Source organism: Piliocolobus tephrosceles, chromosome 9, assembly GCF_002776525.5.
Source record: "Piliocolobus tephrosceles isolate RC106 chromosome 9, ASM277652v3, whole genome shotgun sequence".
Classification (NCBI taxonomy): Eukaryota; Metazoa; Chordata; class Mammalia; order Primates; family Cercopithecidae; genus Piliocolobus; species Piliocolobus tephrosceles.
The window spans coordinates 108,707,254-108,720,989 of NC_045442.1; the positions used below are offsets into that span (position 1 = coordinate 108,707,254).

The 13,736-nt window shown below is 40.5% G+C and overlaps 1 protein-coding gene and 1 long non-coding RNA gene across 6 annotated transcripts in view; one reads left to right on the forward strand and one right to left on the reverse strand.

The window, feature by feature from the left end:
- PIP4K2A (phosphatidylinositol-5-phosphate 4-kinase type 2 alpha) overlaps positions 1 to 13,736 on the forward strand; it is a 180,703-nt gene that overhangs the window by 51,316 nt on the left and 115,651 nt on the right. The gene's annotated exons all lie outside the window — the stretch shown is intronic.
- Positions 1,500 to 13,319, reverse strand: LOC116418922. Of its 3 annotated transcripts, none has more exons than XR_004229135.1 (5): positions 13,129 to 13,319; positions 11,274 to 12,416; positions 7,368 to 9,546; positions 6,260 to 6,383; positions 1,500 to 1,637 (listed from the first exon to the last, which is right to left on the reverse strand). It is a non-coding gene; the product is annotated as an uncharacterized LOC116418922 (long non-coding RNA). The 3 variants fall into 3 exon arrangements; XR_004229136.1 differs by lacking the exon at positions 13,129 to 13,319 and having other exon boundaries at positions 11,274 to 11,362; positions 12,082 to 12,904; XR_004229134.1 differs by lacking the exon at positions 13,129 to 13,319 and having other exon boundaries at positions 11,274 to 12,904.

A 13,736-nucleotide genomic window follows, 5' to 3' on the forward strand; every position in this document is an offset into this window, starting at 1 on the left:
GAAGGACTTCTGTGCCAGTCAATACATTATTATTTTTACAAAGTTATAGTCTGAGTTGGAAATGTGGGTATTTGTTTCTTTCCATGTTATTTGATATAGTTATTAATATTAATTGGAAAGTAATTGTTATTAAGCAAGTAGTGAATAGAATCACCTGCCCTTTTTACATGTGCCTCATAGAATGACATCGGTCAATGATTAACTTTCTTGCAGAGATGCGGATATTGGTTGTTCTGATGCTGTATTGGCATATTATTACTATCAGTATAGGACTATTAAAAACTTTCTACAAATGTAATGGGAAAATGTACGTTCGGGGAGCAAAGGGTAGTAGGGCTTATCAAATGCAAGTGACTACTTGGTGAACCCTGTTTCAGAGGAGGCCTGCAGGAAAAAAAAAAAAAAAAAATTGTAGGTGCCGGAAACAGTGCAGGGAGAACTTAAGAAGAACCACACTTGGGGTTTGTGCAGGCTGAAGAAAGCATTTGATGATAAGCCAGCTGCAGGATGTTGACACAGGGGCTGTGTTAGCCTGGGTGTTTGGAATTGCCTTCTGAGTAGAATTTTAGAGCTGTTCCTTGGTTCTACTTAAGGATTTGATCATATCTTTTGGGATCGATAATTTTTCAAAGCAGGCTTCCTAAATTAATGCCTTCCTGCTGCATAAAAAGCTGTTCCTTTTCTTTGGGAAGTTGGGAAAAGAGCATTGAAAGGTCATGGTTTCTCCCATGACTTTTATATGAAGGTATGTTTTTCTCCCCCTGTAGTTTAGATGGCCAACATAAAAACTGGTTGATAATCAGTAAGTTACACAATATACTTTGAAGTCATCATAACTCTCAACACTTCTCAGATCTTATTTTGAAATTCATGGTGGAAGAATTTGTGTAATGTATTCTTTTCTGTGTTTCCCTATGTAATATTGGTAAAAGCGTTTTTGGGAAATAAGGAGAGTAATGAAAGTAGCATCAAAACTTATTGGAGTTAGAGGAGAATAATTAAAATGTGTTGTATTAGATTTTTTTCCTCAAGATAGGTGGCAAGGCAACCATTCCTTGGTCAAGTTTATTAGAAACCTATCTCAGACATTGTAGAGAATGTTGTATGTTTATATAGCATTCCCGGAAAGCCATCTGAAAATAGTAATCAAAATTAATATATATGGCCTTTGATCTACAGTCCCACTTCTGATAATCTATCCCATAGAACTAAAAGCACTGGTTAGTAAAATTGTGTGTGTGTACATGTATATATGTATATGTATGTGTCTGTGTGTGTATATATATGTATATATCTGTGTATATAAATGTATTTATAGCATCATTGTGTATTGCATCTAAACTTTGGAAACAGGCCAGGTGCGGTGGTCTCATACCTGTAATCCCAGCACTTTGGGAGGCCGAGGTGGGAGGATTGCTTGAGCCCAGGAGTTTGAGACCAGTGTGGGCGACATAGTGAGACCCCATTACTTTGTTCTTAAAAAAAAAAAAAAAAAAGAGCCAGTGGTGGTGGTGCACCTCTGGAGTCTCAACTACTTGGGAGGCTGAGGCAGGAGGATCTCTTGAGCCCAGGAGGTTGAGGCTGCAGTGAGCCATGATGGTGCCACTGTACTCCAGCACAGGTGACAGAGTGAGACCCTGTCTCAAAAGAAACATTGGAAACAAAGTGAATGACTGTCAGTAGTGGAACAGCTGAATAAATTATAGTACATTCACTCTCTGAAGTAATATAATTAAAAGCGAGCCAGACCAGTTGTGTAGGAGGGATCTGTATGACATAGTTTAGGAAAAGGCAAGTTCAGAGAAATACATGTAATGGGATTTCATATTTTTAAAATGCAAAGCATTTCTCTTGTTGCCTTTGTTGTCACACATATGAACCAAGCTGCCCACCTTGGCTTGCAAAAGTTTGAAAGTCACAGGATGGTTAGAGGGAAAAAAGTAAAGTGATGAAGACAGATATCATAAAGCCAATTTTTCATTTATGTAAAAATGTGTGTGTGTGTATATGAATGTATTAAATATATGCATAAGCATATGTTTACAGAAATCAAAATATTGTGGTTATCTTGGGTATTGCTATTAAAATATGTTTTTTTCCTTATTTTTCTCTACTTGAATTTTTTTCAAGGACCCTGTGTTTATGTAATGTGAAAGAAAAATAAAACTTCATGGAGTGGGGAACAAAAGAACAATGATGTCCAGTTTTCCATTTTGTGTTATTAGTATTCTAATATAAACCTCAAAGTTTTAATGAAATCTGCAAATTCACCCAAATAGAATTCTCACTTTCAAATGTAATATATTTTAAGACCTAGAAGATATTTGTGGCTCTCAGTATGTAGTACTTCATACTGAAACCATACAGCTAAATGTTTATTTTGTGTTGAAACTCTAAGACATTATTTATTAGCATTAAAAAATGAAAGTAAAACATTTTGGATTATAGAATTTTTGTTTAAAAGCATGTACATACCAAATAGAAAACAAAGGGCTTAAAGACTAATAGGTTTAACCACATAAGAGTGAAAACTTCTTTTATCAATGCTTATCATAAGTAAAATCAAAAGAAAAAATGGAGAAAAATTGGCAAGCATGAAGGCATACTGTTGTGTGTGATCAACAAGAAAAAGTAATTCTGTAGAAAATGGAATTAAAAAAACCATGAAGAGGAAAAACCACAGATAAAAAATATAAATAGCCAGGAAACATGAAAATATGTTCAGTCACAGCAGTAATCCATGTAAGTTAAAACAACAGTTACACATTGCTGATGAGAATATAATTTAATAGTCTTTCTGAACAATAGCTTGTGTGTGTGTGTGTGTGTGTGTGTGTGTGTGTATAGAGAGAGAGAGAGAGAGAGAGAGAGCTTTAAGTAGGCATACCCCTGACTTAGTAATTCTTCCTCTAGGAATTTATTTTGATTTAGCTAATTAGGAACATCTTTTTAGAAGAATGTATATACAGTAATATTTGTCATGCAACTCTTGTTTATAATGGCCAAAATGAGGGGAAAATTGTAAATGCACAACAGTGAGATTAAATGATGGTGTAGTTACACAGCTGAGTCCTATGTCATTACAAATCATGTGACTGTGTATTTATGTGGAATATAAATGAAGAATTAATTTGCAAAATAGTATGTATAGTATGCTTTCCACTTTTATAAAAAATATTTATAGAATATTGTAGAGAAAAATGTCTAGAAGAATATACATCAAAAACATTTATGGTGACTATCCCTGGATGATAGTCAGTGATTTTTATTTTTTTCTCTTCATATTCTTTTAGATTTCTGATATAAGCCCTAAACTTTTAATGAAATATGCTACCTACATACATTTCTCAGTTCACAAATATAATATATAATTTGTTCTTTCTACAATGAACATGTGTTACTTTTATAATTAGAAAAAAAGTTGAATTGGCTTTGTTCATTTATTAAGAAAAAGCCAACCAACCAACCATATGGAAATTTTACCCAAAAGATTTCTCCAAAGTTAGAGAGGAAGAGGAGGATCAAGGTAGTGAACATTTATTAGCCTCTAATTGTGTGCCCGTTCTTCGCTTACATTATTTCAACTAAGCCTTGATTTACCACCTTAGCAAATATATATCAGATACCTCTTCCTATGTTACAGTCACAACAAAGAGTCCTTCATGCAGAAAAAGAAATAGTCTCAGAGACGTGACCTTTGAGATCACACAGCTAGTTAAGCGGAAAGCCAAGAATTTAAATACAGCTGGAATTGTCAGGATCCTCTCAATTTACTGCTGACACCAAGCTCAAATGACTGATGTACCAGAGGTCACCATACTGTCACTAGGAGTGGCAGAACCCAAAAGAATGTGCATCTAATTCCAGATTTTTTGATTCATTAATTGCCTCCTCTCTCTCCTCACCCTGGGGCAACATAGGCCAGACATTGCAGAGCTGCGTGGGGGCTGCATTGCTGCATTACCCCATGTAGATGTGTGCTTATCTCTCTCAGCCCAGGCTTAGAGAGTTTGAGTTTGGGTTTTCTAACTTTCCCCTAGCTTGGCCAGGTGATCAGATTTTGTGGGAAGGGACAATTTGTATCATAGTCTTTGAGTGTCTTCACCATTGCGGCGGGGGAGCTTTAATTCCTTACCCCTGTGGTGTCTCTAAATAAACTGTGCTAGTATGATTTCTCCATTTTCAGGTGAGTGCCCGTGAGTTTTTTCAACCATTCAAGCGGTCATCGGGCTAAAGTTTTCTTTTATATTACTTGACTCAGCAAATAAGCTTTTAAGCTAGCTGAAGAGTATCTTTTTTCTCCCAGATAAACAGTGATGTACCCTGCATATTAAAGGGCAAAGCTGAACGCTGAAGGCAAGAACCCTTAATTATGTGCAAAATGTTTTTAATCAAATCTATTTGGCGTACACATAAATACCAAATTTTGATGTTGTCCTTTGGAAACCTCACAGCACAACATTTCAGAAATCTTCAGCGTTCAGCAGAATCTCCCTGAAATGTTACACCCAAACCAGAGAGAAAACTCTTGTAATCTTACAAAAGTTTCTTGATTCTTTGAATTATATTTGGGATAAGGGAAAAGGAGTTGGAGTGTGGGAAGATAGGTGTAAGTGATGGAAGAATGCAGTCTGGTGGAAGAATGGGGATGCGTAGATTAAACAATTGACATTTGTAAAAATGAAAATGAAGTGGAATAGGAGTGTACAGAATCTGGCAAATAATAAGGGATGCAAAATCCTCTATCAAAAATAAAGGCAGCTTTTCCCCCTCTGCTTCCTGCAGTATAAATGGTTGGTACATTTTTGTTTTCTTCTTGTCATTCATTCCTTGCACCCAGCTTCTCAGAGTTGGATTTATAATAAATGATCAAGGGTGTTGTTTTGACTGTTAAGAAATTTTAATTTCACAAATTGTGAGATCCATTTTGGTATCCAATTAAATTTTACAGAATTCCTTTCATGTCACAGTCTTGTTCCTCATGTTTCACAGTGTTTGTCTTTGCTTTCCCTACTGAGACTTGTTTTCTAATTTTCAGCCTCTTCTCTCTAGTCCTTCATCCTAGAATTTGCATCCAGTGTTTGTAACTTTTGGCTCAGAAACTGTGAAAATAATATATTCATTTACTGATTGATTCATCCAAACAATAATTGGGTACTCACTACATACCAGGTATCAGGGGAATAAAGAGCAATGAAAAGCAAGTCCCTTGTCCTCAAGGAGCTTAGTTTAACTTAAAAATGTTCTCCTATTTAAGGCCAGTGAGTGACTCACACCTGTAATCCCAGCACTTCAGGAGGCTGAGGCAGGAGAATCATTTGAGGCCACGAATTTGAGACCAGCCTGGCCAACAAAGTGAGACAGTGTCTCTACAAAAAAATTGTTTTTAAAACTTAACCTGGCACAGTGGCGCGTGCCTGTAGTCCAACTACCCAGCAGACTGAGGCAGGAGGATCGCTCGAGCCCAGGAGTTCGAGGCTACAGTGAGCTATGACTGTGCCACTGCACTCCAGTCCGAGTGACAGAACAAGACTTAATCTCTTTAAAAAAAAAAAAAAAAATCCTCACAGGTAGGTATAGACTAGTATATCCAAGTCTGAATTGAAAACAAGATGAATTTGGAGGATAAATGTTGCTTTCACGGGAAAACTCCCATCTGATCAATTTTTAGGCACTTGGAGTTAAGTGATTTTTCTCACGTTGTGCTTTGCGACTGCAAAGATGAATACATGGTCTAAGTTGAAACATTTGACTCTTTAACAATGTGGATTAACTGAAGGGGTGTTCACTTTTTAAAAATCAGCTTTATTTTTAGAACCATTTTAATTTCACAACAAAACTGAGTGGAAAATACGGAGAGGTTCTGTATGAACTCCCTGTCCCCCCACACACACAGCCGCCCTCCTGTTGACCCACACCAGAGTGGCTTGTTACAACTGATGAACCTACATTGACGTGTCGTTATCACCAAGCCTGTAAGTGACCTTAGGGTTTGCTCTTGGTGTTATATGTGCTGCGGGTTTTGACAAATGTTTAATGACAGGTATCCACCATTGTAGTTTCATAGACACTTTTTTTTTTTTGCTTTAAAGTACTGTACATTTTCTTGCGTTCTAGAAGTACAATGTATTGTTGATGTCATGAGTTAGGAGGCTGTACAGATTATTAAAGAAAAATGTAAGGAAAGGCTATATTTGAAGTTAAGGTTAGGTTCTTGGAAAATATTAGCAAGCTGAATCAAGGTATAAATCTCTCTTACCTTTCAGGAACACATCTCATCTTTTGTGCAAAGTGAGATAGGGCTGTGCTTGGTATTTGTTTAATGGAATCCTGTGAGTGATAAAGCACATGGATCACCTAGATTCTTGCATCTCCTTTCCTGCCTGCCTTTCAGGAAAAAAAAAAAAAAAAAAAAAAATCAGGATTCAGTAAGCGTTTATTTATTTTTTATTTTTTTGAGATGGAGTCTCTGTCACCCAGGCTGGAGTGCAGTGGCACGATCTCAGCTCACTGCAACCTCTGCCTCCTGGGTTCAAGCAATTCTCCTGCCTCAGCCTCCCAAGTAGCTGGGATTACAGGTGCACACTGCCACACCTGGCTGATTTTTTATTTTTTAGTAGAAACGGAGTTTGACCATGTTGCCCAGGCTGGTCTCGAACTCCTGAGCTCACGCAACCCGCCCACCTCGGTCTCCCAAAGTACTAGGATTACAGGTGTGAGCAACTGTGTCCAGACTCAGTAAGCATTTATAAACACTGATGCTTCAGGCACGGTAGCAAGGAGTAGGTGCTGGGGATATAGGGGCAAATGAGACAGTTTCCATGTCTGCCAGAGGCTCACATCTATCTAGCAAGGCAGAAAGTCCTGGAAACAATCATCAAAGTGTGTGGGGGAGGTTAAGGACACAATGTCTGTACCTTGCAGCCAGGAGGGACCCAGAGCTCTGCAAGACAAGTGATAAATGACGTTTAAGCTAAATTAAAGGTAGCCAGCCCTGCCTCAGTCTGAAAACAGCCTTAGGAAGAGATCACTAATAGACCTGCCCTTTAGGCTATTAAATCAAAGCGTTTTTTTGTTTGGTTTGGTTTGGTTTTTTTTTTTTTTTTTTTTGGTGGGGAGGGGGCAGGGGTGGATGGGGGATGGAGTCTTGCTCTGTCGCCCAGGTTGGAGTGCAGTGGCGCAATCTTGGCTCACGGCAACTTCCACCTCCCAGGTTCAAGCGAGTCTCCTGACTCAGCCTCCGGAGTAGCTGGCATTACAGGGGCCCGCCACCATGCCCTGCTAATGTTTTTGTATTTTTAGTAGATACGGGGTTTCGCCATATTGGCCAGGCTGGTCTCAAACTCCTGCTCAGGTGATACACCCACCTTGGCCTCCCAAAGCGTTGGGATTACAAGCATGAGCCACTGTGCCTGGCCAAATCAAAGCCTTTTGTCTGTAGTCCTCATGGTGCTTGAATCCTTTTGTGGCCAAAAAGACATGTAGTGGTATGTGCTTAGGAAAAGAAAAAAATCACTGAAGACTGGGTAAAGCTAGTTTTTTCCTATGGAATCCAAATGTTAGCCGGGAGGAACCAGGGCTCATTCAGTCCAGCCTCTTCACGTTGGGCAGAGGGACCTGAGGCCAGAGGGGTGGTGGTTTGACAAACCAAGGTTACCAGTCCCAGCCTCGTAGCCAAGGCAGACCCAAGTTTCTTGGATTCTGGTGGGGGTACATTCCGCGACCTTGAGCTGCCCCAAGGGGCCTGGAGATTTGCTTAGGAACCTATGGAGCCCTTATCAGATGTGAAAAGCTCCAGGCTTTGTCATCTGATAGTCATGGAATTAAATATGACCTTGTGACCTCAGGTGAGTTATGTAACTTTTCTAAACTCAGTTTTTTCTTCTATAAAATGGAGACAAAAATTCATATCCACCAGTGGAATTGCTCTGCAGACTTTTTGAGATCATATATGTAAAATGCCTGTGACATTCCTGGGCTTAGGATAACTGCTGGAGAGATGTTCTCATTCTCATTCCTATGGGATCTTTTGCTACATAACAACCATATGATCCCAGTGGACTGATGAGATAGAGATTTGATAAAGATCTAGTCTAAGAAGCTTTACGTTTTTTTAAAAAGCAGGCATAGAATAGCTTCTGACTGCAGTTCTTGAATTCACTGTCACCCTGTATTTTGTATGTTTGGTAGTTAAGCCTATTATCCTTGCCACTTTACTTCTTAATTTATTTGTATCAGTTTAGCAGGTAGTATTTTAAGTTCTCAGATTCTTATAGGTATATGAAACATTAATATACCGTGGTCCCTTTCTCCACCAATACATATACCTCAAGTGTTAGAGATGGTGGTATTTTGCAAATATATCAGTTCTTTCCGGTAATAACTTTGCTTGTTATCCAAATATTTCTTCGGTTTCAGTTTATGTCATATTCAACACTTTTACTCTCCTTTTGTAACTGTTAACATTTTCTTATCAACGGTATTTTTCCAAAATGATTTGTATTGTATGACATTTTGATGCCACATATTCAAAGTAGAGCAAACCTTCAAATGTCTAATTCTGAGAAGATCAACAAAGGAAGTTTTTAGGAAACATTTTCCATGTGGGGTGAGTAAAGTATTCTTGCATTTTATTCATAGCTGATTGCTTAGAAAAAAAATTACACGTTTCTTTTCCTGTCTGTACTTCTGGCGCCACATATTTCTGTAGTGGTGATCTCAGTAGGGTTTCGAGCCTGAAAAAAATAGGTCCTACTTTCTGCGTCCAGCTAAAAAATTATTTCATAATAGCATTAGTTTATATCCAGAAAAAGAACTACTAGATTTGAAATTTAGCAATGGCACCCATATTAAAAATTGATGGGGTGTTTAATAACAATGTTCTTAACTACTGTCTCTCATTCCATGCCTGGGCAAAATGGGTGTTAGTTTTTCAACTGGGCAGGCCAGCTATACTTCCTGCCTTTCCAAGTAGTCACATGGATAAAGACATATTTCCAAAATTCAAGCTATGACATCAAGTCTTTGTTTTATTTGGTGAAGTATGTTCTTTTAGAAGACATTTATATCAAGGCTAAAGACTCTTTGGTTTACCATTGTAGAATCTAAATTGGTTTTAGCCTATTTTTTTTCTTGTCAAAGCAGTCTGTCTGTCTTTGCTTTGGAATAGGGAGTTGAAAGGCATCCTTTTGGAGATCCTTCAGGTGAAGAGAAAAATCCGAAATTGCTCTAGGAAGACTTGTTACTGACCCACAACAGTCAAAAATAAAATGGAAGTTCCTTGAAAAGACAAATATTAGTCCCTTGAATATGGAGTCCCTTTTGATAAGGGCTGATGGAAGACTGGTGCTTTGTTCCTAAAACATCATTCATCATCTTAAGTGCTTTGAGGTTATTCCCAGCTGTCTCCTGTGGATGTCTGGAGGTGAAGGCATCCCATTGCAGAGGGAGGAAGAAGTACTGCATTGCCAACAGAGTTGTCTTCACCAGCTGTCTGGGGCGGTTGGTACTTCTGAGAATGTTTTGTTCCGATTGGAGGCCTGAGTTCTACAAAGTAAGACACAGATGTTTGATGTGTCAATCACATTATTAGATGTTGGAGCATATACAAAGCAAAATAAAATATGGCCCTAGAGCCAAAGTGTACATTAAATACTGAACGCTGCTCTTGGCCCTGTTGGGAACCGGGAGAGGCTTCTTCAAGCTCAGGGAGTTTAGAATCTAATTGGCGAATCATTTAGGACTCTATTTTGAAAGTGACATAAAATAACTCAAACTGACATGATCAGAAAGAGAACTTCAAGTATAAAAAAATTCAGGTGTAGTTCTACCTAGAGTCTCATATAGTTTACCTTGGCCTGGCTCTTTGTTTTTTCTTTGCTTTTGCTTTTTTTTTTTTTTTTGAGTCGGAGTCTGGCTCTTGTTACCCAGGCTGAAGTGGAGTGGCACGATCTCTGCTCACTGCAACCTCTCCCTCCTGGGTTTAAGCTGTTTTCCTGCCTCAGCCTCCTGAGTAGCTGAGATTACAGGTACCCGCCACCACACCCAGCAATTTTTTTTACTTTTAGTAGAGATGGGGTTTTGCCATGTTGGCCTCGAACTCCTGAACTCAGGTGATCCACCTGCCTCAGCCTCCCAAAATGCCAGGATTACAGGTGTGAGTCACCGCACCTTTATTTGCACCCTTGTAGCAGCAAGATGGTCTCGGCAGCTCCAGCCTTACCCGTGTTCACCACTGCGTCCAGCAAGATAGCGTCTCTTCCCTTAACAGTGGAATGAAAGTCTTAGGCCTGACTGTCCCTGCCACAAATTGGGTCATATGTCTGTCCCTGAAGCAGTTGCCATGTCCAGGGGAATGGGAAGTGCTTATTCTTTAGGCACAGTTCCCCTCTCCCACTTCTGGAGCTGGACTGGGAATTCGAGAGGGGCTGGTGCCCCAGGTGGGGACACAGGACCCTAACCAGAAGGAGCCGAGTAGATGCAGAGGAGCGGGAACAGCCAGTGTCCCTCACATGGAGACAGAACTCATCCACGAGGAAACAATATGAGATGAAACACTTAGGAGTAATTCTGTATTATTTCATTAAATGTGCCACAGGCGTTGAAAGGAGGATGGCAGCAAGGTCTGGGGTCTTTGAGGCATTAATGCTTCATGGAGCAGATCGATAGGAACTTTCCCCTTAAGGGATGGTGGATTCTTGGTTTGATTACCCCCGGGATGCTAATGGGGGAATGCCTGGAGTCAGAATTGATGCCCACTCCAGTGCTTTGCACCTCTCCAGTGGAACGATGCAACACTACACAACACACCCAGCTCTTAAGGCTGATATAGGAACCCAGAAACTCCATTCTTGCACAAATCACAGATGTACTAAAAAGCCAGGGTATGCTTCAGCAGCAGTCAATAAGTAAATAAGCAAGCGAATTATGGTACAGATGCACGTCGGAATGTTTTCTAGCCATCCAGTCGTATTTACATTTTAATAAATAGTTGTTGAACACCTACTGATTAAAATATTTGGAAGAATTTTTAAATGAGAAAAGCTGAGCTGCAGAATTGTTTACAGGATGAGTTCAGCCATCTGCAAACAACTTAGAACACAAAAGCCTAGAAGGAAATACATCAAAAAGATATGTGGTTGTCTCTGTTCTTTATACTTACCTGTAATTTTAAGACAAATGAAAAAGACTGCACAGCTGTGAACTGGCTAAATCAAGAGACAGCATTTGAAACATGGGGCGTCAGGCTTGTGCAGAGAAGAAACATAAATTACCATGGTTCTGGAAGGCAGGCCAGCAGTCACAAACAGACCTCCACCTCCTGCCGAGGGCTCCAGCTCTGAAGATCTCATCTCGTGCACGGCTGCATAGACAGGGATCAGTGTCTGTTACACTGGGCTAAGAGCTTCAGCTTTTCTTTAAAAATCTTCAGACCTCTGGCTTAGAGATGGTATTTTGCAAAGTGTTTCAGTTGAGTCAAATTGTTATTTTTCCACCTGGTGGTATCCCAGGGCTTCTATCAGTTTACTTTGTGTATGTCCTGTGTCCCCCCTCTTGAGGCACCATTTCGTTTTTACATTTTTGTTTTTAAATTTTAAATTTTCTCTTTTAGAGACAGTCTCGCTTTGTTGCCCGGGCTGGTCTCAAACTCCTGGCCCCAAGTGGTCCTCCCTCCTTCGCCTTCTAAGGTAGGGATTACAGGTGTGAGCCATCCTCCTGGTGCACCATTTTTTCAGTCCGCTCATTTCTGCCCCCTGCTTTTTCCTTGAGTAAAGCCCCAGGCCCACTTTTGCCATAGTCTTCTTTGATTTGCTTTAATTTGAATTTTCACAGGTAAAACCTTTCATAGGTTTCAAAGCAGTCTCACACATCTCATTTGCTGCCTTGCGATTTAGCTGGATGACGCCGTCATCCCTATTAAAATGTGTGAGGGGAGGGCTCAGAGGTGTTAACTGCCCAAAATTACACAACCCCAGTCTCCCAACTCCAGCTTGCAGGGCTTCCCCACCATGGCCAGCAGCTGGACCAGACCCTTCCTTGGGAATGCACACTTGACTCCCCGTGAATCACTGTCAAACTCACCTGGCTCTGAAGACATTGTTTCTCGGAGACCGCTTCACTAGCACTGTTCGGTCTTGTTAACCCCTTTCCCTCCTGTTGCCCTTTTGATCCTGAAATCCTAGTCCACATGAAGAATGCTTTTCACAGATGTCGTTGTTACTAAGATTCTCCGATTTTTAGCTTTGTGTACTTAAGATTTGGGTCATTTGCCCATTCTAAGTATCTATTTTTACACGTCTTTTTTTTTTTCTCCACACGTGGTAAATTCTTGGAAAGTGAGAGCCGTGTTTTCCATTTCCTTAATAGTGGATATTTCTGCTAGGGGGGAGTTTAATCTGAGTGAGTGTCCAGCCGACCTTGAGGAAACAAAATAATTCAACCTTGAACATTTTCGTAGCGTTTTTAAAAATTGAGATTAAGTTTTCCTGAAAATTTTACAGAAACATCTGTTTTTCAAAATTAAGTTGGAAATATTAATGGCCTTGGGCATCTGTGGCCAGCAAAGTCATTTCCATTCCAGCACCGCACACTGCAAGGTTTCCTTTTGTCCATTTGTTAAATCTAAGCCCCGTAGCGAGGAGAGACACTGCAGCACTCACCAAAAAACCACTGTTTATAAAACGCTCGGGCACTTCAGAGACAGCAGCTGTTTTCTCTCAGCATTAACACTGATCTGCAGATTGCCAGTTGTTCAGAATACAGACTTTTCCCAAATCTCCACTAACTTTGTTTATTTATGTATTTATTTATTTTGAGATGGAGTCTCACTCTGTCGCCCAGGCTGGAGTGCAGTGGTGCAATCTCGGCTCACTGCAGCCTCTGTCCTCTGGATTCCAGCGATTGTCCTGCCTCAGCCTCCAAGTAGCTGGGATTACAGTAGAGACAGGATTTCGCCATGTCAGCCAGGCTGGTCTCAAACTCCTGGCCTCAAGTGATCTACCCACCTCAGCCTTCCGAAGTGCTGGGATTACAGGGGTGAGCCACCATGCCCAATCCCAAATCTCCACTAACTTTAGGCGTGTGGGATGGACTGAGCAATTATGGAAATCCCAAAGCACCAGGGCCTACCTCCTTTCTTCTGTTTGCTTCCCCGGCCTTCCCAGCATGCATCTGCTGAATTGAATCATTAAGAGAAAGATTAGGATGGGTGGAAGGTGAACCTTTTGTTGCTAACAGTTCACTTTCCTCAGTGAAACTGTCACGAAGACAAAGGGATGTTGAAGTTTTAGAGTAAGTGGCCCAGTGTCTTAGGGGATCCTGCAGTGTGACGCTGGGTAGAAAGAGGTGGAGGAGAAGGAAGGAAGTGGCCTGGCTTGGCTGTCATGCACTGACTTCCTTCATTTCCTTACCTCCCACGTACTGACTGCCCCCTATCTGAGGCAAGAGGGGAGGAGTTTTCCCCTTTCCATATATTCTTCTTTATTCTTTGAAACTATTTTTCTTCTTAGAGTTGTCTTTGGTGGAGTGGCCCTTAACTTTACATACAGTATGATTCATACCCCCAGGGATGATCCTTTCTCAAACACTTCTTTCTTTTTGAGACATTCTGTTGCCAAGACTAGAGTGCACTGGCACCATCACAGCTCACTGCAACCTCAAACTTCTGGGCTCGAGCCATCCTCCCACCTCAGCCCCCTGCGTAGCTGAGACTGAAGGTGTGTACCACCACTCCCCGC